The following is a 23,374-nucleotide window of genomic DNA, read 5'->3' as shown; positions in this document are numbered from 1 at the left end:
CAATATCTCACAAACGAGCTGGCCAGAAAGGGAGGGCACTGGCAGCTGTGCAACATCCCATCACTATGGATCTATCAGACAGGTATTCTTACAGGGTCCACTGGACAAATGGATGTTGTCCTCTTGTCAGCTACCATATCAACCATCACTGCCTCAAGACTCATCGGCCGTCACACACAGGACAAAAGCTCCTGCAAGTGAATTAGCAAGTAATCCTGCTTCTTCGCAGCACATACGTGCCTTTACGGCCGACTCCAACCAAGTGCTGCCACTTCCTACGGTTTGTGTGTGCACGAACAACCATACTTCACAGAGAGCCTTAGCGGTGCCAGCCCCTATTGGCCCTCCTCTCCCTTTCTGGGGGTGGCGAGGGGGCAGTCAGACAAACGACCATAACCATTACTACCCAAATAATACACAGACAATTGTTGTACATTTGGAAACAAAAGGTCACATTTATTGGAGCCTACACAATACTGGGGCAGTCCCAGCCCTAAACAACGTCATGGTTCACGACCATAGACTTCTAAAGGTGGCCCAAAGCAGGGCAATGTCAGTGTTCTGAAGTTCCACTGTCCCCTTGCTGCCGACGGCTTTAGCAAGGCGGCGGACATACGCTTCAGATTGTACTGCACGTAGTACTTTTTCCTTAGACTTCTTAGGTGGCCCATAAGCAGGGCAATGCAAAGTTCTGAATGTTCACACTGTCCCCTTGCCACACACAGCTTTAGGAAGGCAGCGGACATACACTCCAGATTGTCTTGCATGCAGTACTTCTTCCTCTGGCCACTGAATGTTGTTGGTGAGGAATCTCAACTGTCCCTAAGGGACTCAGTGCCCATCGTCTGAATTTGGCTCGAGTGCGGCCATCGGGAAACCGCCCACGGTTGAAAACACTGCGTCACACACTCCTCCCCGGCTAGGACTCCCCCGAACTCCACCTGTGACAGAAATGGAACAATTAATACATGGTAAAAGAAAAACAAGCAAAACAGCACCTACAAACTTACACCTCGAAATCTGCTGAAACAAAATTACATATTCTCGCATCTTGAACCAATTGATATCTCTAAGGTAACCTTTCCACATACAATGATTTTGAAACCACGAAAATGTTACATCTGGCGCCGGCATAACACACTCATAAACAACATTGCCTAATGACTTACGACCTCGAGATCCGATGAAAACAAGACTAATGGCTGTACATACTGTTTTTAAGATTTATATGCTGTCCAGGCCCAAGTGAACCTAACTAATCTCTTGCCCCTGTGTGATCCCTGCCTGTTGCAAACTAGCTAGAAAAGTGAAGGTAGGTGACACTTCAGGCGGGGTGGGGGGCTGGAAAGAGGCTGGGCTGCCAGTCCCCCTGCCTTATATCCCGTCCACAGGCACGCACCGGATGTGCAAGCCCTGGGGACGCCCCTTCCTCCCAGGGAGGAAAGGTGGGGGTTCTCTGCACAGTGGAGGGGTGGCCAGAGGGGCGGCCCGCTATGCAGGCTTTCCCTCTAGCGCCCCCTGCAAGGGCTTGGACATCCCCTTACTATCCCTTTGACTACACAGCTAGCTGTGATTTCTCACGTATTTCTCTCCGGAAAGCGGGCAGCCCTAAAGGGGGTCTTTGCATTGCTGCCAAGTGCGAACATTCACTGCCAGCCTTCTTTGGTAGAAAAGAACACACTCCTTTTTTCATGGATTTGCTCCTGTGTTTTCCTTCTTCCTCAATCAGCACCCTGTTGGCAACTCTGTGATCCCGTGGGGGTAATTCCTCACCTGACCTAAAGAATGTAGTCAGGGATAGCCTCCAATTGTGGTATATTCAATCACGCAAGGGGGAAGTAAGGCAGCAGACATACGCTCCAGATTGTCTTAGATGCAGTACTTCTTCCTCGGGCCACTGAATGCTGTTGGTGAGGAAACTCAACTGGCTCCAAGGGACTCAGTGCCTGTCGTCCGAATTTAGGTCGAGTGCGTCCACCAGGAAAACAACCAACGTTTGAAACCGCAGCATCACAATCCTCCTCGGCTAGGACTGCCCCGAACTCCGCCACACTTTGGGGGTGGCCCCTCGCTGCCCCCAGTGCCCCGATGCAACGATTCCGACTTACCATTGCTCCAGTCGCAGCCGGTCTTCCGAGGGTACGCGGCAGGGCTGTGGGGAACAGGTCTTTCCCTTTATCTAATACAAGCACCCTGTCTGTCACCAATTGGGAAGGGGGCAAATGAAGGCAGGCATGTCTTACAAATCCCGGGCCCTCAGCCTTTGTAACTTTCTCATCTCCCTGTTGAGCCTGCGCCTGGACTTCTCCATGCCCATGTGTGACGTTGTCCCGCGCCCTTTCAATCTGGCCACCACCTCTTTACCAGGTAATGTCAGTATCAGGTGATTATTGCGCAAGTGCGCGCATGCCTACTTGAATCTGGGCCCATAGTCGGCCCCTCCCCAAGGGGGGGGAGAGATTGTTACCAACCCCAATGTACCAAACACACTGGGCGTGGACCACTCTCTGCTGCACCGCCATACTGTAACCCAGGAGCACAAGTGGATTTACTCACACCTTGCGCTTGCCTTCTAAATTCATCCCCAACTTCCATGTCCACAGTCTATAGAAGTGCTGTCTCCTTTGGTTGTAAATTAATCTCAATTAGCTGATTCCTGGGGATAATTCCTGGCTGCCGGGAGTGCCCAACAATCCGGCGGTTGGCACTTGTCCAACTTCCTTGGTGCATGACCGCTGAATCGACCACTTTCACAGAGCCTGTGTGTGTAACCCTTACTTCCCGGGCAGTTAACATACAAGTCCAGGTGTCACGCCTCCGCCAGTCCGCAGGTCTCACTGGCGTCTTTGGAATGCTTGGCGCTGGCACCCCCATTAGAATGTTCCGTTCTAGCCCTCTTACTTCCTGCTTAATGGTCTGGTCTTTCTTGTCTGTCTTGTTTTCCTATTTAGCCCCGCCTCCGTTTCCGGTTCGGCGTGTTCCAACTTTGCCTATTCGGTTTGTTGCCATGCTCCGCTCCGTTTACTTCTACTTTGTTTTCTCTTGCTTTTCTCCCGTTACTGAGCCCTGCTCGCTCTTTCCCGCTTCTCTGTGGACTTGGCGGTGGTTTCCCCGTTCCGCTCGCTCCTCCTTGATCCCTCTCTCCTTTTTTCTCCTTCTTGGCTTTCCCTGTTTCTGCCTTTCCATTTCCCTCTTCTCTCTGTTGTCTGGTTCTCCAGTTTCTCTGTAGCGTTCCCGCTCCTCGGGCCGCGCTGCAGGGTATAGTCCGGGTGCCTTCCTTAACGGGTTGTTTACTCCACGCTGCCATTCCGGATTCGCCCGCCTGCTACACTCTCCAGACTTCCACATCTTCAGTGTATTCGCATCTGCATCCACGTCTCCTGGGACACCTTGCCACTCCATCCATCCCCTCGATCATCAGAACTGGAAAGAATCCTGCCTACCTGTATCGCACTGATACAGATTTTTAGGCAGAAACCTGTGCAGCTCCCGTTGGGAACACTGCAAAAGATTTAGGACTACAGGTGTTAGCAGTAAACCCACTTGGTAGCAGTCTGTACCACCCAGATTTACCTGGTAGCTGTGGCTGAGCAGTCAGACTTCCCTCAAGAAGAGTTAGGCAGTATGCAAAGTATACACAATAGGCACTCATATACAACAATACAAGCAAACACTGACCAGAGCTTTGGTATCAAAGTATATAATTATTTATTTAAAAGCACACTGTTTGAAACACCCCAGGACTCTTATCGTAAAATACTCTAAACACAGTTACTATTATAATATATACAACCCTTGTCCCTTATCAGATAAGTCTTAGTTAACACCACTTATTTTCATACAGAGGTGAGTGCTTAACTATAGATGGCACTCCAACAAGTTCATGAAGAAGGGAGGGAAAAAGACAGAATATGGGAAGGTACACCACTCTAAGCTTTAGGAATACTATTACCAAGGCAGAAGAGCAAAAGTCACTTGTGACCCAAAGTCCATAGGCTGGGCCCACTCTTAGAGAGAGCAGAGCACAAATGCACCCAAGATCACACAGTTACCCTAGGCTTAGAAAGTCTTGCAGAGAGTTCGAAAAGAGTTTAGAGAGGCTCAGAAAAGTTTAGCCAGGGTTTCCCAGGCTAACCCAGGTTCGAAATCCGGGGGCTAAATCTACCCCGTACAGTCGGTGACAATGGAAGCCGGGCGAGACACAGTACCTTAAGTGGGAAGGATCCTCCAGCGGTGGCAGTTTTTCCTGGCAGTGGGTGCAAGTCTCGTTGTCGTCCAGGGGAAGAGAAGATCTCGACTTGGAGGAAAGATGAAGGTCGTTGCACTGCCAGGGAAGAAACCAGCCGCCGTTTTCCGGTTAAAGGTATTACCCTTTAATTCGCGGTCGTGGTAAAACGTGGTATCCCGGTTGCTGGGGTGCTTGGCACAGGCAAGGCGGCCACGATATTCGTCGGGGAGGCGAAAAGACGGTGAAACTGGTTATCCCCACCAGTCAAAGGAAGAAGACTCTCCGGCGGGAGATCTCCTCTGTCGTTGGGAAAAGTGGTGAGACGGTCCAGCAGGGCTCCACCGGTGGTGTCATCGTGGCAGGTCGGCTCAGCTTCTCCCTCATCGGATTCTTAGGTCCTGTGGCGACTTCTGAAGTTCCAGTCCCCAAAGCCCTGCTTTTATGCAGAAAACCCCCATTCACTCAGCCTAGCTGTCACTCAAACATGCTAAGTGGTGAGCTGGCCGGCTCACCACTTGGGCTAATCAGGATGGAGTGCGACTTGAGTTGCCTAGGCAACTCAGTCCAGGGTGCCTAAATCCCCCTCCACCCCTCCTAAGTACCCCAGACAGAGTGGCACCACTTTGGAGGGCTTCTGTGGAGAAGCCCGCCAAAAAGTGGAACTAAGGGCTCGACTTGGAGTCACAGAAGAGAACACAAACGCCATTTTAGAACCGAGTTTTGGCAAAAAACATCAACCGGAGAATTAATATTAATTAAATAAACCGGCGGTATGTTCGAGGCTATCGTAATTAAATAAATAAAGATAGTAGCCTCGAACAATGGGAAAATCCCATAGAGAAATATTTGCGGTTGAATATAAAAAGTAGTATCCACTGCCACCAGCCAAAACTCGATCGGGGGGACAGAGACGTGCCCCCTCGACTAACAGACCCCGGGGCAATCGAATTGCCCCAGCCAGTACATCCACAATATGATGGTTTGTACTGGTTCTGTTCAGAATTTAAGACTAGTAAAGTCAATGGTGACTTTACAGACCCTGGGAGACAGTAGTCAGTCATTATGACACCCCTGTGTTACTGCACTGAGGGTGCTGTGTAACACACATCACAAAAACACATGAAGCCCTATGGAGTAAAAGACCCCATAGCCCATTAAACACATCTAGAGTCAAAGAAACACACTCAAATCATGTCCAAGAGTGAGGGTAAAAGAGTCTCACTCTTGGCAGGAGAAAAAAATAAACCCCAAAAATCCAGCAAAGCTGCTGGGGGACTCACTAGGTTAGGAAATTCAGCCTAAACAGAGAATTCTCCCTAACACTCGCCCCCCAAGACTAAGGGACAGGAGGATTTAATCCACTCCTGGATGAACCTCATACCTCTAGTCGATGACATACATCCTAGAGAGTCCATCAGCATTTTGATGGTGACACCCTGACCTGTGCTCAATGGTGAAATCAAACCCTTGCAGGCAGATTGACCATCTCAATAGTTTTGGATTTTCTCCCTTCATTTGCATTAACCATCTCAAGGGTTGGTGGTCAGTCTGAATGACAAAAGTAGAACCATACAAGTATGGCCTAAACTTCTTCAGTGCCCACACAAGATGCTTGATCTCGGGGTAATAGAGCCCTCTACTAGTCCATGGTCTAGCCCAGTTGTGTTAGTACCAAAGGCAGGATCTAAAGACTTGAGGTTCTGTGTGGACTATAGAGCTCTTAATGCAGTCACCAAGACTGATGCCCACCCTTTGCCAAGGACAGATGAGTTGGTGGATAAACTTGGTGCAGCCAAGTACCTCAGCACATTTGACCTTATGTCAGGCTATTGGCAAATAGTCTTGACAGACCATGCCAAGGAGAAAACTGCATTTTCAACCCCAGTTGGCTTGTACCTTGGTGCATTTTTTAATCCAAAAGGTCATGCCTTTTGGATTAAAAAATGCACCTGCTACATTCCAAAGGATGGTGAATCAAGTTCTAGCTGGGATGGAGGACTTCTGCATGGCATACTTGGATGACATTGCAGTCTTCAGCCACTCCTGGGAGGAACATGTGAACCACCTAGGGCATGTTTTGCAGGCTCTCGAGCAGGCCAATTTGACTATCAAGGCAAGTAAATGCCAGATAGGTCAAAGTAAAGTGGTCTACCTTGGGCATGAGGTAGGAGGTGGAGAAATAAGGCCTTTGCTCAGCAAAATTGAAGCTGTGCAAAATTGGACAACACCTACTACTCAAACCCAGGTGAGAGCCTTCCTAGGCCTCACTGGGTATTACAGGAATTTCATTGAGAACTATAGGACCATAGCTTCTCCACTGAATGTAATCTCCTCTCCAAAATTCCCTAAAAAGGTCAAATGGAATGAGGAGTGCAATCCGGCCTTTGAAAAACTGAAGAAAGCTCTTTGCCAAGCTCCAGTACTGAGAGCTCCTGACTACCACCAAACTTTCATTGTACAAACGGATGCTTCCAATGTAGGTATAGGTGCAGTCCTAAGCCAACTGGATGAGAAGGGTAGGGAGCACCCCGTTTGCTTCATCAGCCGTAAGCTGAAGGATCCTGAGACAAGGTGGGCAACAATCGAAAGAGAATGCTTTGCTATTGTGTGGGCACTGAAGAAGTTTAAGGTCAAAACGAAACGTTTTACCACGACCGCGAATTAAAGGGTAATACCTTTAACCGGAAAACTCCGCGGCTGGTTTCTTCCCTGGCAATGCAACGACCTTCATCTTTCCTCCAAGTCGAGATCTTCTCTTCCCCTGGACGACGACGAGACTTGCACCCACTGCCAGGAACAACTGCCACCGCTGGAGGATCCTTCCCACTTAAGGTACCGTGTCCCGCCCGGCTTCCCTTGCCACCGACTGTACGGGGTAGATTTAGCCCCCGGCTTTCGAACCTGGGTTAGCCTGGGACACCCTCGCTAATCTTTTCTGAGCCTCTCTAAACTCTTTTCGAACTCTCTGCAAGACTTTCTAAGCCTAGGGTAACTGTGTGATCTTGGGCGCATTTGTGCTCTGCTCTCTCTAAGAGTGGGCCCAGCCTATGGACTTTGGGTCACAAGTGACTTTTGCTCTTCTGCCTTGCTAATAGTGTTCCTAAAGCTTAGAGTGGTGTACCTTCCCATATTCTGTCTTTTTCCCTCCCTTCTTCATGAACTTGTTGGAGTGCCGTCTATAGTTAAGCACTCGCCTCTGTATCAAAATAAGTGGTGTTAACTAAGACTTATCTGATAAGGGACAAGGGTTGCATATATTATGATAGTAACTGTGTTTAGAGTATTTTACGATAAGAGTGCTGGGGTGTTTCAAACAGTGTGTTTTTTTAAATAAATAATTATATACTTTGATACCAAAGCTCTGGTCAGTGTTTGCTTGTATTGTTGTATCTGAGTGCCTATTGTGTATACTTTGCATACGGCCTAACTATTCTTGAGGGAAGTCTGACTGCTCTGCCACAGCTACCAGGTAAATCTGGGTGGTACAGACTGCTACCAAGTGGGTTTACTGCTAACACCTGTAGTCCTAAATCTTTTGCAGTGTTCCCAAAGGGAGCTGCACAGGTTTCTGCCTAACACAGATCCACTAGAAGAGTTTTTTTTAAGCTGTTTCTTTTTTTCCTCTTCTTGTGGTCTCTGCGGAGGAGGGGTCCCCGGCTTCCCTGTTAATCAGGGAATCAGGGTGGCTTCCTACCGCGGAAGACCATTTCTCTTCACAAAAAAAAAGAAGACCAAAAGAAAGCCACGTCAACGCGGAAGCTCTTCTGAAGAAACAGGTGAGGAGGAAGGGGAGGTGGACTTGGACATAACTGATATACAGCCGGTTACAGCAGAGTTTGACAGTTTGCAACGCCCAAAAGACCAGATCATGGCATCTCCAGAACAAGTCCAGGAACTCCTTTACGCAGTCCACAAGACAAGTGACTCAAGAATTACAGGCTGTCAAGGCCGAGAACACTGCCCTTAGACAGAGAGACGATCGCTCTGAACAGTCTCGCAGTGATTCACCCCCCATGCCGCTGTCTTGTGGCAAATACGATGGGTCTCCCCATAAATTCAAGGAATTCATGGAAGCATGCATAATCCACTTTACATTTAGACCCCAGACATATGCCACGGATCAGGCACGCATTGGGTTTCTGATCTCTAACTTAACTGGGAATGCTTTGTCCTGGGCAGCCCCTCTTGTGACTAGTGCTAGTACTATGTTGCAACTATAGTTGCAGGACTATTCCGGATTCACAGCCCAGTTTGAAACGGCCTTCGAAAGACAGGAGACGGCCATGGTGGCCAGCGAGCAACTCTTGGATATACGTCAAGGTAATTCTGATTTGCTGTCCTCTATTTCACACTTCAAAAGGATGGCTGCTGACGCAGGTTGGCAAGATAACGCACAATTCACCATTTTTCATCGGGAACTAAGAGAGGACTTAAAGGACAAACTAGCAAGGGTTCCAAGGCCAGCTACACTTAGTGACCTATGGTCCACAGTCCTCCAGTTGGACTTCCGTCTATCTGAAAGGCGTTTGAAGTGCCGCAAGAACCGGGGATTTCCTAATCCACTGGAACCTAACACTTCCACCTCCACTCCCACCTGTCAAAGTAAAGAAAGTAAGGAAGAACCTATGCAAATTGGGACAACCAGAGGACCACTTTCTCCAGAAGAACGCAAACGGCGCAGGGACAACAATCTGTGCATGTATTGTGGGTCGAATCAACATATCCTGAGGGATTGCCCTGATGTACCTCCCCGACGGTCGGGAAACACCACCCCTCGGAACTAGTAGGGACAAGTTACCGAGGAGGTTTCCCAAGTCCCTATGTGTCACTGTCTATCTCTCCAGCCAACACCACCAAGGATAACCGGCTCATGGTAATAACGGTCCAGTTGTGTCTCCCAAGTCAGACCTGTGAGGTGTTGGCCCTGCTGGACTGTGGGGCAGCAGGATACTTTATGGACATTGTGTGGGCAGACAAGACCGGCATCAGTAGGCTGGAAAAAGAAGAAGACCAAAAGGTGGAGGGAGTCGACGGAAAACCGCTGAGTTCTGGTATCATCACCCATACCACCTCCTCACTGGTAATGAAGATTCTCCGCCACACTGAGTCAATTCAATTTGACCTTATCAGGGCGGCTCAGTTCCCCGTTATCCTGGGAGTGTCATGGCTAAGAAAGCACTATCCACTCATTGGCTGGAAGGGGAACCAGCTTTCGTTCTCTTCTGAGTTTTGTCGCCAATCCTGTTCCTCTATTAATCAGCAGGCCACGGTCCACACCCTTCCAGATCCTTCCATAACTAGGGAGGTTTTGAAGATCAACAATATACCCAAGGAGTTTGGTCAATGCCAGAAGGTTTTTCAGGATGAGGTCCCTCAAGAGTTACCTCCTCATAGGCCGGAGGATTGTGCCATTAATCTGACACCTAATGCCATTGTTCCTTTCAGGTGCATGTTCTCCCTGTCCTTACGTGAGAAAGAGGTGCTTAAAGAATACCTGGATTCTAATCTCCAACACAGCCTCATCTGCCATTCCCACTCTCCTGCTGGGGCATCCCTTTTTTTTGTTCCCAAAAAGGGATCGAGCGAACTGAGGCCTTGTATAGACTATAGGGGACTTAATCAGGTTACTATCAGGGATCGGTATCCCATGCCCCGAATCAAAGACATTCTGGAGGCTGTACAAGGAGCCAAGATGTTCTCCAAGATTGACCTCAGAAGAGCTTACCATCTGCTACGTATACACACCGGAGATGAGTGGAAGACGGCGTTCCGCACACCATTCGGTCACTTCGAGTATTGTGTGATGCCGTTTGGTTTAGTGAATGCTCCTTCAGTGTTTCAGCGTTTTATGGACCGCACATTTTCAGATCTCCTGTTGCATTGTACCATCATCTACCTAGATGACATCTTGGTTTTTTCCAAGGATACTCAATTACATACTACTCATCTTCACCAAGTACTACAAAGGCTACAGGATAATCATTTAAAGGCCAACCCCGACAAATGTGTCTTCCGAGTTTCTGAAGTCCCCTACCTTGGATTCATTCTATCTCCGGAAGGCATAAAGATGGATCCTTCCAAAGTCGATGCCATTCTACAGTGGCCCAAGCCTGGGTCCGTCAAAGAAGTGCAGAGGTTTCTGGGGCTTGCGAATTTTTATCGCAAATTCATCTCAGGCTTCTCTGACAGAGTACTACCCATCACGCGGTTTTTGAAGAAATCCTCATCCCCTTTTTCCTGGACCACAGAGGCCGATCAGGCCTTCCAGCTGTTGAAGACAGATTTCTGCACTGCGCCCATACTCCGTCAACCTGATCAAAAGGCGAGGTTTATTGTTGAGACTGATGCCTCCGCCGCTGCCCTAGGGGCGGTTCTTCTCCAGGAACAGGACGGTACAGAGCATCCCATCGCGTATTTATCTAAGACCCTGAACGAAAGCCAGACCCATTACTCTGTTATCGAAAAGGAACTGTTGGCCATGAAATCAGCCTGCGAAGAATGGCGTCACCTGTTGCAGGGGAGTCTCTATCCCTTTGAAATTAGAACAGACCACAAGAACCTCAAGGCCATACAGAGTATGGAATGCGTCAACTCCCGACAAGCCCGGTGGGCCCATTTCTTCACTCAATTTGATTTCACCCTTACATACTTACCTGGTTCCAAGAATATCCTTGCGGATGCCCTCTCAAGGAAACCTTACCCTGGCATATCTCAATTGGAAACACCCAGTCTCATGTTTCCTGATACCAAAGTCATCTATACCATCGACTCCTTCTTGGAGAAGGTCCATAGTGCCTCGTCCTCTTTGGAAATTCCATCTATGTCTTCTAAAGACTTGGTGTTCAAGGATGGTTTATCTTTCCACAAGCAACGCTTGTTCCTACCCAACTCCCAGACGCGGCGCACCGCGTTACGATGGTGTCACGATGACCCAGTGGCAGGACACAGGGGAGTAAAGAACACCCTGGATTTGGTGAGTCGTCAGTTCTGGTGGCCGGGGATGGCGAAGGAAATTACTAAATACATTCATTCATGTCCTGTTTGCTGTCGCTCGAAATACTGCACTCAAAAATCTATTGGATATTTACAACAGGAAGAGGTGCTCAAGAGGCCTTGGAGTATTATATCGACCGACTTCATAGTGGAATTACCGCCTTCGGAGGGTTGCTCTTGCATTATGGTGACGGTGGACTGCTTCACCAAGATGGCTCATTTTTCACCACTGGCAGGTTTACCCACTGCAGCAGAAATGGCGACAGTGTTTGCCCGGGACATCTTTCGATTACATGGCACTCCACATAAGATCATCTCCGACAGAGGCACCAATATTCATCCCACTTTTGGAAAGAATTGTGCAAATGATTAGGCATAGAGAGAGCCATGTCATCTGGTTTCTACCCCCAGACCAATGGACAGACGGAGAGGACTAATGCATCTCTAGAACAATACCTCCGATGCTTCATCAATTCGCAGCAAGACAACTGGGTGAGCCTGTTACCCACAGCGGAGTTCGCCTATAACAATGCTACTCACAGTGCTACAAAACTCAGGCTTTTTTTCTGTTCTTATGGCTACCATCCCAGCTTTATTCCCTTGTCTTTTTCTACTCCCTCTCCTATCCCTTCTGTTGACCAGCTGCTATCTACTGTTACAGAGGCACACAAAGTTGCAGTGGAGAGTTTGCGAGCAAGTGGCCTTCGCTACCGCACTCAGTGCAATCTCAAACGCCTACCTTCTCCTGATTGGCAAAAGGGTACCAAAGTATGGTTAGCAACCAAGTATCTACCCCGGTGGTTACGCCCATCTAAGCTCTCCCCCCGATACCTGGGTCCTTTTGTCATCACCCATCGGATTAACCCTGTTGCCTTCCGCCTTCAATTGCCTCGCCATATGCGTCGGCTTCACCCAGTGTTTCATTCATCACTATTGAAGGAATATTGTGAGGACCCATTTGGTCGTCCATTGCCCCGCACTTTGGTCCCTTCTGCCGTTCCTCCAGTGGAGTATGAGGTGGCTTCCATCCGAGACTCCCGTTATAGAAGGGGTTGGTTGGAATACCTGGTCCACTGGAAGGGTTATCCTAGCTCTGAGGATTCATGGGAGCCAGTTTCTTTCGTACATGCCCCTGCTTTGGTGCAAAGATTCCATTGCCTTTTTCCTGGCAAACCGGGTGGGGTTTCCTTTGGGAGGGGACATACTGTCACACCTCTGCCAGTCCACAGGTCTCACTGGCGTCTTTGGAATGCTTGGCGCTGGCGCCGTCATTAGAATGTTCTGTTCTAGCCCTCTTACTTCCTTAACGTAATGGTCTAGTCTTTCTTGTCTGTCTTGTTTTCCTATTTAGCCCCGCCTCCGTTTCCGGTTCGGCGCGTTGCATCTTGGCCTATTCGGTTTGTTGCCGTGCTCTGCTCCGTTTATTTCTACTTTGTTTCCTCTTGCTTTTCTCCCGTTACTGAGCCCTGCTCGCTCTTTCCCTCTTCTCTGTGGACTTGGCGGCGGTTTCCCTGTTCCGCTCGCTCCTCCTTGATCCCTCTCTCCTTTTTTCTCCTTCTTGGCTTTCCCGGTTTCTGCCTTTCCATTTCCCTCTTCTCTCTGTTGTCTGGTTCTCCAGTTTCTCTGTAGCGTTCCCGCTCCTCGGGCCACGCTGCAGGGTATAGTCCGGGTGCCTTCCTTAACGGGTTGTTTACTCCACGCTGCCATTCCGGATTCACCCGCCTGCTACACTCTCCAGACTTCCACATCTTCAGTGTATTCTCATCTGCATCCATGTCTCCTGGGACACCTTGCCACTCCATCCATCCCCTCGATCATCAGAACTGGAAAGAATCCTGCCTACCTGTATCGCACTGATACAGATCCACTAGAAGAGGTTTTTTTTAAGCTGTTGCTTTTTTTCCTCTTCTTGTGGTCTCTGCGGAGGAGGGGTCCCCGGCTTCCCTGTTTATCAGGGAATCAGGGTGGCTTCCTACCGCGGAAGACCATTTCTCTTCACAAAAAATAAGACCAAAAGAAAGCCACGTCAACGCAGAAGCTCCTCTGAAGAAACAGGTGAGGAGGAAGGGGAGGTGGACTTGGACATAACTGATATACAGCCGGTTACAGCGGAGTTTGACACCAGGCTGTAAGGTGTGGCCAAATCCAATCCCTATGTTAATCAGTGATTTTTAGGGGGGGGTGTTCGGAAGTCGCTCTTCATTGAGAAACTTCTCAAACAGGAGGGGCTCAGGTCCCACTGGGCCCACCTTGTGGTTTGATCAATAAGGGTGTCTCTCTTCACATGTATGTGAAGGTTGGTGAACTACTAAATCAAGATCTATTGGTAACCATTCACCAGAACAAAGTGGTTTTTCGCAGACATTACGCGTGTCCCCTAACTTATCTCCAAGTTCATTGACCACCATCATATTGAGTTTCTGTCTCCTTTGGCCATAACCTGCTTCCACTTAGGTACCTTTGTAAATCAGTACTGGCACTTAAGTGCCCTAACACCTGCTGGTGCCGGGACTACCTAGTCAGTGCTACCATTAAAGGTCTATGTGCCCCCCCAACCTGCTAATGATGTACCGGCCTGTTGGTTGAGGCCCTCCAATTGTACACAACCCGTTATTTCAATCATTCATGTACTTGTGCCATCCTCCGGTTTTGCCGTGGCATTCATCCTGAGGCAGTGTCCCACAGCTTGTCCAACCTCACAGAGTCATTTATGTTATTTGTATTTATTTTATTTGTATTGCGCACCTGGCCCTAGGGCATCTGGGTGCATTTCTTAGGGAAGGGTGACAAATGAGGTACTATAATGGCAAAATGCAACAATGAAAGCAAATTTACAATTTTACAGAGAGGCAGTGTAACTGAATTGGGAAAACATATTTACAGAGGCACAGTTACTAACATATGATAATATATTAACAAGCGGTAGAAGGAGCTGATAGTGGAAGTGCAGCAGATTTACATAATAGATGTAGTGTGGTCCTGCTCGATGAGCCAGGATTTGACTTTATTCTTAAATGCCATGTAGGATCGTTCGGCTCTCAATGTAGAGGGTATGTGTTCCAGAGTTTAGCGGCGAGGAGTGGGAAGCTGGATCTACCTGTTTTCTGGAGCTTGAATTTAGGTATTACCAGTGAGTTGACTTGTGCAGATCTTAAGGGTCTGTTAAGAATATGAGCAGTGAAGCAGTTAGCAAGATAGATAGGTGCCTGGTTGATTTTGGATTTGTGAGTAAGCACAAGAGTTTTGAGTGATATTCTAGAGGCAATAGAAAAGGCAGTGTAGACTTTGTCGCGTGTCCGAAATGTGAGATTTCCTGGTGATGTTAAGGGCCGCCCTTATAGCATTGTTCTGGGTGACATAGATTTTGTTGATATTTCTTTGGCTGGTACCTAAATATAAGGCATTACAGTAATCAATTTTTGCCATAACAAGGGGTCTAGCGAGGAGGATGCAATTGGGGGCAGTTAAAAACAGTCTGCATGCTGTTATAAGCTTGCCTGTGTAGGCCGATGCAGATACACCAGCATTGTTTTGTCTTGTGAGTGACAGAGTGGAATCAAGGAAGATACCTAATGTTTTTGTATCCTTGGAGACGTTAATAGTATTCCCGTCAATGGTAAAGGATTTGAAGGTGGGGTCCAGTTTACTGAGTCTGGTGTGAGAACCTAGGATAAGTAGCTCGGTTTTCTCATCATTTATACACAGTCCATGATGTGCCATTCAGGCCTGGAAGACCGAATAAACATAATTGAGTGCTTTGGAGTCAATAGCATGGTTTGCCGTGATGGGGATGAGTATCTGGGTGTCATCAACATAATTGGTATAGGTACACCCAGATAGTCAATAATATCAAAAAGGGGCTTCTTAAATATATTGTAAAGTGTTGGGGAGACACAAGAGCCTTGTGGGACTCCACACAAGACTGGTGATGGTTCGGCAGAAGCATTTGGCTAAAAGACATGCATGGTTCTGTTTGCTAAGAATGATCTGATCCAGGAGGTGGCTTCATCTAAGAAGTGGGCAGCAGTTTTAAGGTGCTGGCACAAAATGTGGTGGTTGACCAAATCGAAAGCTGCCGATAGGTCAAGCAATAGAAGTAGGGCCAATTTGCCTTTATCTTTTAAATCCTCAATTTGTGTTTTAAGGTCAATAAGGGCAGTTTCTGTTCCGTGTCTAGGACGGAAGCCCAATTGCCGGAGGCCAAGAAGTTTGTTCGATTCAAGGTAAGCCTGAATTTGTAAATAGGCTGCCCTGTCCAAAATCTTTAGGAGGAAGGGTACCGTGGTAATGGGTCTATAGTTGGTCGGGTTACTTGGATCGAGGGTGGGTTTTTTAATTAAGGGGATAACCAAGGCATCCTTGAGGTTGTCTGGTACAATCCCAGATTTAAAGGAAGTGTTTATGAGGGCAGTGATAGAGGGGGCAAGCTTGTGGGTCGCATCTTTAATAATAGGTGCTGGGCAAGAGTTGCCTTGACAATTGGAGGGTTTGAGCTTTTTAATGATGTTCTTTACTTGCAATGTGGAGAGTGGTGAGAAGCTGAATGTTTTAACAGCATGTGTTGAGGTTGTGGTATTAAATGCTGAGTTGAGTGCAGGATCTGGGGTTATACTACATGTGTTTATATTGTTTTTTGTTTGTAGAGATGCAACTTTATCAAGGAGAGCTTTCTGAATGTTAGTGCCCCAGGAGGAATCTGTGTTGCACTGGTCTAAAGGGGCTATGGGTGACTCAAGTTCTTTAAGAATCTTAAAAGAGCTCTTTGGTATTAGATTCGGCCAACAAGATACGATTGCTGTAAGCATCTTTTTGGCGAGGAATATAGCTTCTTTATAGATAGATGATGCAGTGATCAGGGAGCTTTTATTGGCGTCAGATGAAATACTTTTCCAATGCACCTCTGAGTTTCTTTTTGCTTTGCGGAGGTCTCCGAGCTGAGGTGTAAACCAAGAGTTCAGATGAGGACGTGGTTTTGGTTTACACAGTTTTAATGGTGCAATTGTGTTTAAAGCTTTTAGGATAGTAAGGTTGTAAGTGTCGACAAGGACTGTAGGGTCGGAATTGGATCATGACACTTTGTTAAGAAGGGGGGTGATTAGAGGGAGCAGTTTCTCCTTAGTAATGTCCTCCTTGTTGCGAGTGGGGATGGCAGGTGCTATGTTTGTTTTGGTACTTAACGGGGAAGCTTTGATGGTGAAGATTATTTTGTGGTGGTCAGACCATAGGCATGGTGTTACAGACGATAGGTTAATTGTACAGTTCAAGTCTGTTAACCAGTCAAGGGTTCTACCCTTGATATCAGTAGGTTCCTGGATGTGGTGAGTGAAGCCTAGATCCGTTAGAGAGTTGGCTAGGTCAAGGGCAAAGGTGTCATTTGGGTCTTGGAGGCCGAGGTCAAAATCACCAAGTAATATCATTTGTGAATTTGGCTTTGTGTTGGTAGCAAGGATAGTCGATATATCCACAGTGAAGGAGGAGATAGGTCCTGGTGGCCTATAAATAAGGTGCATTGATGCCGTATGGTTAGGCGAGATAGCTAGTTTGACTGACAGCCGTTCAGCAGAGGGGATTTGCGAATATGGAATGGGTCTAAGCCCAAGGGAACTTTTGAAAATGATGGCGATGCCGACGCCTTTAGATTGATTGGCATTCCTGTCACATCTGATAATGGCATAGTTGTCTGGTATGGCCAAGGATAGGGCGGGCCAGATGCAGCATGAAGCCATGTTTCCGTAATGGCAAGGATGTCCAGGTTTTTCCGTTGTGATGAAGTCGGCAATGTCAAGAGCGTGAGCTGGGAGTGACCAGGCATTGATTAGGGCACCTTTGATTGGTCGAGTTTTGGATCTAGTAAAGCTACTGTCATGACTGATTGGGAGGATGTTTATAGTGTTGTATGTTTATAGCGCCGTAGGATGGGAAGATGTCATAGTGCCGTATTACTGGCCAGACCTTCCAGTTGTACATAACGACAATTGCAATTTACCAGTGCATGTGTGCCATCACCCCGTCTTACCGCAAGCATGTACCATGTGTGAGTGTCCCACATCTTACCATTTCAAAATTGTCTTGTGGGTCGTTATGATGCGTTCCTGGCCCACCCATTAACTTGCACCCAAACCATAATTCACAATTATAAAGTTGCTCCTGCCACCGTCCAGCATTATCCTGTGCATGCCATTGTGGGAGGTCCCACAGCTTACCAAAGCTTTTTGGAGGTCCCTGAGCCGTGTTACTGGAAAGACACTTAAGTTGTACATAAAGCAAAATGTGCACGTATTGTGCATTTATGCCAAGCTCCTGCCTACCACTGTCATGTCATTGTGGGACGGCCCACATCTTACCAGACCTTCCGGGATTGTTATGCTGCTTTCCTGGTCACACACCTGGGACCAGACTGAGGCGTCCTATATTATTTTCATATCCTATGATAACACATAATCACAAATCTGTTATCCGCATCGTAAATATGCAGAACAGTGTCCCCTAAATGGCACCATGGAGAAGTAATGACCCTCGGTGGATTCCCAAGTTCATCAACCTTAAAGTCCTATGGCCAAACCAGCTGCTGGTGAACGGACCGCTGTGGTAGGAACTACGACACTGCTGCCAGCGCACAATGCACCAAGCCATCTCAGTTTATTAAAACCTGACAGTGAACCTGACCATGAACCGAGTCACAGTAAAATTACTTTGGTGTTGATTTATACTTACAAATTTCAGTCCCACATTATACCCTCTTCTATGCAGGTAAGGCTGCCCCCCTTGGCCTGCCAGCCCTATCCCGGACACTGGAGGCAGGCAATCAGAGGGGTGTTCCTTTGGGATACCCGCACCTTATTATCTTTCCGTTATGCATTTATGCCTTTTTTATTTTTATTACTGTCCTTCATTACCCATAAGGATCCAAGAAAATGGTTTACATGATGCCCCTGAATTCAACATTGGACCAAAGTGCAAATATGCTATACCGGGCAACCCCCGCCGGGCTCTGGCTGTGCCCCAAACTTGTCTGACTTAAATAGAAAATTGGCCCACAAATGTAACCACCCATTCCTATCTTTTATGACCCATTACCAATAGCACTGATTACAATGAAATAAGATGCAAATAGTGTATTTCAGAATCTATACTCAGCAACACTGGTCAAACTACTGACCATACAATACGTAAACACATTTTAGGTTCATTGTGGCCATGAGACTAAAGGCCTTTAGGCCACTCCTTGCCTGTCGCCTGACCAGTTTAATACACTCAAGCATGGCACCCCTTAACACCATCAATCGTCCTCAATTTCACTGCACGTGAACAAAGTTTTACATGGGTTATGGTAAGGCTAGCCCTAGTATTACCCATAACAAGCTATGCCAAGATGCACACCCACTCAATAAAGGTCCATTCTTGCAAATGTGATGAAAAACGTCTAATCTTAGGTACTTAATCAGTAGATACTTACTACACCTTGAGTGTCCAGCATAGCCAATAAAAAATGGTGCACTTTGAAGAGATCCATTCTGCCACACTGGTGAAGAATTAGTGGGAGAGGGTACCCATTTCAGAACATTCAGTCACTTTAGATAGAGAGGACTATGTTATTTTCACAATTATTATTGGACCTAAAGATTGCCAGATTTGTATGTTCCCCTTTCACCTCACGCCATATATGGTATTTAATCAGCAGACACTTCCTACACCTTGAGTGTCCAGCCAAGCCTCTCTTAACATGCTTTATGCTTTATACCTTGCCCACCTTATCACTAATTTCTGGCTTTTACCTATTCCGTGACTGACCTGCCAAATGATGCCTTTTCTGTTTTAGGGCATCCTTGAACCGGTTTATGCACATAAACAATATGTTATTACCACCAAACAGGTCATAAGGCATTCTGTTGTCATCCTTTTGGGACACTTATGTTTGTTCATGAACCTTTTTTCTTGTCGCTAGATACCTTAAAATCAGTAGTCCCTTAAATGACTAATGAGCACACCACCTGTTAATACTCCTGCGTAGCCTGGCTGGGTTTACCATATTGTTTGTTCATTTGCCAGACATACCCCCTTTATGACAATAAATGCAGCCCTATTTAACATATTCAAGTGTGATACGCAATGCTTATGGCATAACAGGCTTGAATAGCAGATGACTAATATTGGTTCCCCAATATCCGCACAATTCCCAGGAATCTTAAATGCTATTGCTCATCCTGAAGAGCCTATTGCCAGTAATTAAAACCACACAACTCATAAAAACCACAATTGCCTGGCCACCGGTGGAGCACAGGGCAGCGCTGGGCCTTTGCCTGTAACTTCTGTGAAATCAACTTAACGCAGGACCACTCAGTCTCAATCTTCAACATTTTTTGCCCCTAATTTATGTGGCGTGGCAGCAAGTAAAAGCGAAAGAAGGAACGTCAGCCTAACTAACTTGCTCAAACTGACTCCATGCGGCATGGCAACCGTCTCGGCGCAGTACCAAACAAACCGAAATACACACCCTGATAAACCACCCTCCTAAATGCAATGAGGCGCGGCGGGCGTAAATTGAAAGCCATTCCACCTTACAATGGTGATGTCCAGTGAAACCAATTTACTATAATGGTGTTCGTGCTATTGTCCCTTACTTACTCAACCTGGCTTGTAGCTCTGTTATCACCCAATTCCAAATTGTGCCCCTTGTGTGGCTTCACATAGTACCAACTAACCCAGGTTCCACAATTCGTGTGTTAAAACCAGCCCTGTTGCTCTGCATCGTCCTGCTTCCAAAATCAGCGCTATTGCGCCTTTTGAAAAACTATCTATAACAGACCCTTGTTCCATACTACCAGCCGGATGTAGCTCCTCCGACAGGAAATAGGCAGTACTCACCAAGCGGCCCATGATGAATGATCCAAACAGACCCTGACCTCTATACATTAATCTGCGGCTCAGTAAGGAACAAGTTACTTACCTGTAACTGTTGTTCTCCAGCATGGGTCTGGCATGGATTCACATGCTCATGAATATTCCCCGTCGTCAGGCTGGGAATCCTCGGTAAAGAAAAAACCAGTATCAGTTTCGTTTCTGATCTGTCTTTCGTAGTAATAACCAATCACTGGTCTCTGCGTCATACTGACCACAGCCAATGACTGCCCTCTACCTAAGCACCGCCTCTGGCAGCCATCTTCAGATTTGGAAGCACGTGAAGTGGCAGTATGACCAAGTGAAGAGCCGCAGAGGGGTAGGCGGGAGGGTTTGCATGTGAATCCATGCCAGACCCATGCTGGAGAACAACAGTTACAGGTAAGTAACTTGTTCCTTCTCCAGCATGGGGTCTGGCATGGATTCACATGCTCATGAATAAAGAATACATAGCAGTACACACATGCACAACCACGGGAGGTGGCAAAGGCTCAACATTAAGCATCACATCAACTCAACATTAAGCATCTTACCTCCTCACCAGGCTCACCTCAGGCGAACAGGTTGCGTAGCACTGCTTGGCCGACCCTGGACTCCTCCCTGGAATCCCGGTCGACGCAGTAGAATTTCGTGAAGGTGTGCGTCGACCTCCACGTAGCAGCCCTGCATATGTCCAGCAGGGGCACACCAGATAGGAACGCCGTGGTAGCTGCGATCGCTCTGGTGGAATGGGCTCTCGGACGGCCAGGCAGCGGTCGGTTTGCCAACCGGTGACAGTACATGATACAGCCGGAGAGCCATCTGGAGATGGAAGCCTTCGAGAGAGCCTTCCCCTGATTGACAGGTCCAAAGTTCACAAAGAGTTGTGACGTCTTCCGAAAACCTTTCGTGCGGTCCACGTAGAACTTCAGCGCTCTAGCTACATCCAGCGAGTGCAAAGTCCTCTCAGCCGGCGACGAAGGCGACGGGAAGAACACAGGTAACACCAAGGGTTCGTTGAGATGAAAGTCCGACGGTACCTTGGGCATGAAGGAGGGGTGCGTCCTGAGCACTACCCTCGTGTCGTGGAAAGTCAAGTACGGTGCCTTGCAGGAAAGGGCCTGGATCTCTCCCACTCGTCGTGCGGAGGTGATGGCCACGAGAAAAGCTGTTTTCCACGATAGAAACTTCAACGGGGCCGAGTGCAGAGGCTCGAACGGAGGTCCCATGAGTTTGGTCAGTACCACGTTGAGCTCCCACGCCGGGGCCGGAGCCTTCACCGGCGGGAACGATCTGAACAGTCCCTTCATGAACTCTTTCACCAGACGATGAGACCACAAGGACGTCCTGCCCGTGGTTCTGGTGTATCGGGAGATCGCAGCAAGATGAATCTTGATGGACGCGTGTGCCAGACCAGCTTTGGCCAGCGTCAGCAGGTACGGCAGCACTTGGGGAGCCGTAATCCGTAGAGGGTTAATCTTCTGTGCGTGGCACCAGACAGAGAACCTCTTCCATTTGTGTCCGTAGCATTTAAGAGTCGAGGACGCCCTGGCCTTTGCAAGAACCTCTCTGCAGTCGGCCGGTATGTCGTATCCTCCAAACTCTAGCGCTGCAGGAGCCAGGCCTGCAAGTTCAGCGACTTCGGGTCGTGGTGGAGGATGGCGCCTCCTTCCCTGGAGAGTAGATCCGCGTCCGCCGGCAGCTTGATTGGCGGGGACGCCGACAAGTCCAGAAGGTCCGGGAACCATATCTGCCTCGGCCACGCAGGTGCGACGAGGATCATCCTGCACCGTGACCTCTTGAGCTGGTTGACGAGCCGGATTAGCAGAGGCAAGGGAGGGAACGCGTAGAGGAACAGGCCCTCCCAGGGGAACGAGAAAGCATCGCCCATGCTCCTCGTCTGGGGAAACCTGCTGGCGAACCTCCGGCACTTGGTGTTCGTCGCCGTCGCGAACAGGTCGATCTGGGGTGTGCCCCACCGTCGGAAGAGGCGATCCACCAGATCCTGCCGTAGTTCCCACTCGTGGCACGAGCGCAGCTCCCTGCTGAGTGAGTCGGCGATGGTGTTTTTTATCCCTGCCAGATGAAACGGCACCAGAAGAATCCCTTGGGCGACGGCCCAATGCCACAGGTCCTGCGCCTCCTTGGACAGCGCTGGGGACCTGGTTCCGCCCTGTTTCCTGATGTAAAACATGGTGGTGGTGTTGTCGGTGAAGATCCTCACCACCTTGCCCTTGAGGGACGGAAGGAAGGACCTGAGGGCCCAAAACACTGCACGGAGCTCCAGGACGTTGATATGCAGGGACTTCTCCGTCGGGAGCCAGAGTCCCCTTGCGTGCAGATTTTCGGTGTGCGCTCCCCACCCTTCTAGGGAGGCATCCGTGGTCACAGTCACCTGGTGGGCTGGGGTCTGGAAGTCCATGCCCGCCGTCAGATGCGCGCGGGTGCCCCACCACCGTATCGCTCGTCGGAAACTCTCGTCGAGTTTGATCCTTTCCTCGAAGCTGCCCGTCGTCTGGATCCAGCGCGCATCCAGGAACTCTTGCAACGGGCGCATCCGGAGCCTGCACATGGGAATGAGGTAGATGCAGGAAGACATCATCCCGAGGAGGGACTTGATGGACCTCACCTTGGCCGCGTCGGCCACCAACATCCGTTGCACCCTGCCCAAGATGGTCCTGGTCCTCTCCTCCGACGGGGAGGCCAGAAGGGACACTGTGTCGAGCCTCGCTCCCAGAAACAGTGCGACTTGCGCGGGCACCAGGTGGGATTTGGCGTAGTTCACGGAGAATCCCAGGTCCGTGAGGAGTTGGACGGTCCTTGCCGTGTGGACCACGGCGAGCTCCCTCGTCTTGGCGCGGATGAGCCAGTCGTCCAGGTAGGGGTAGACGTGAATCCCCTCGCGGCGCAGCTGCGCCGCCACCGGTGCGAGGCACTTGGTGAAAACCCTGGGTGCCGACCGCAGTCCGAAGGGAAGGGCTTTGAACTGGTAATGACGCCCTTGGACCACGAATCTGAGGAATTTTCGGTGCCCCTTTAGGATGGGAATGTGGAAGTAGGCATCCTCCAAATCCAACGACGATAGGAAGTCTCCTTCCTCCAGCTGACCCAGGACGTGCTGGAGGGTGACCATCCGGAACTTCTGCGCCTTGATGAATTTGTTCAGGCGTCGCAGGTCCAGGATGGGGCGCCATCCTCCCGTCTTCTTCTTCACGAGGAAGTAACGCGAGTAGACTCCGGAGCCCCGAAGCCTCTTTGGGACGAGTTCGATGGCGC

General features: G+C 48.8%; 1 long non-coding RNA gene across 1 annotated transcript in view; it reads right to left on the bottom strand.

The window, feature by feature from the left end:
- Nucleotides 1-425: 425 nt before the first annotated feature.
- LOC138452602 (uncharacterized) overlaps nt 426-23,374 on the bottom strand; it is a 257,833-nt gene continuing 234,884 nt past the window's right edge. The window contains exon 3 of the long non-coding RNA XR_011260253.1: nt 426-941. This is a non-coding gene — a long non-coding RNA (uncharacterized lncRNA). The remainder of the gene's footprint in view (nt 942-23,374) is intronic.

Source organism: Ambystoma mexicanum, chromosome 4p, assembly GCF_040938575.1.
Source record: "Ambystoma mexicanum isolate Mex_15411 chromosome 4p, UKY_AmexF1_1, whole genome shotgun sequence".
NCBI classification, from domain to species: domain Eukaryota; kingdom Metazoa; phylum Chordata; class Amphibia; order Caudata; family Ambystomatidae; genus Ambystoma; species Ambystoma mexicanum.
Note: the sequence above shows the minus strand (reverse complement) of the source record. Positions and strands in the feature narration are given on the sequence as shown.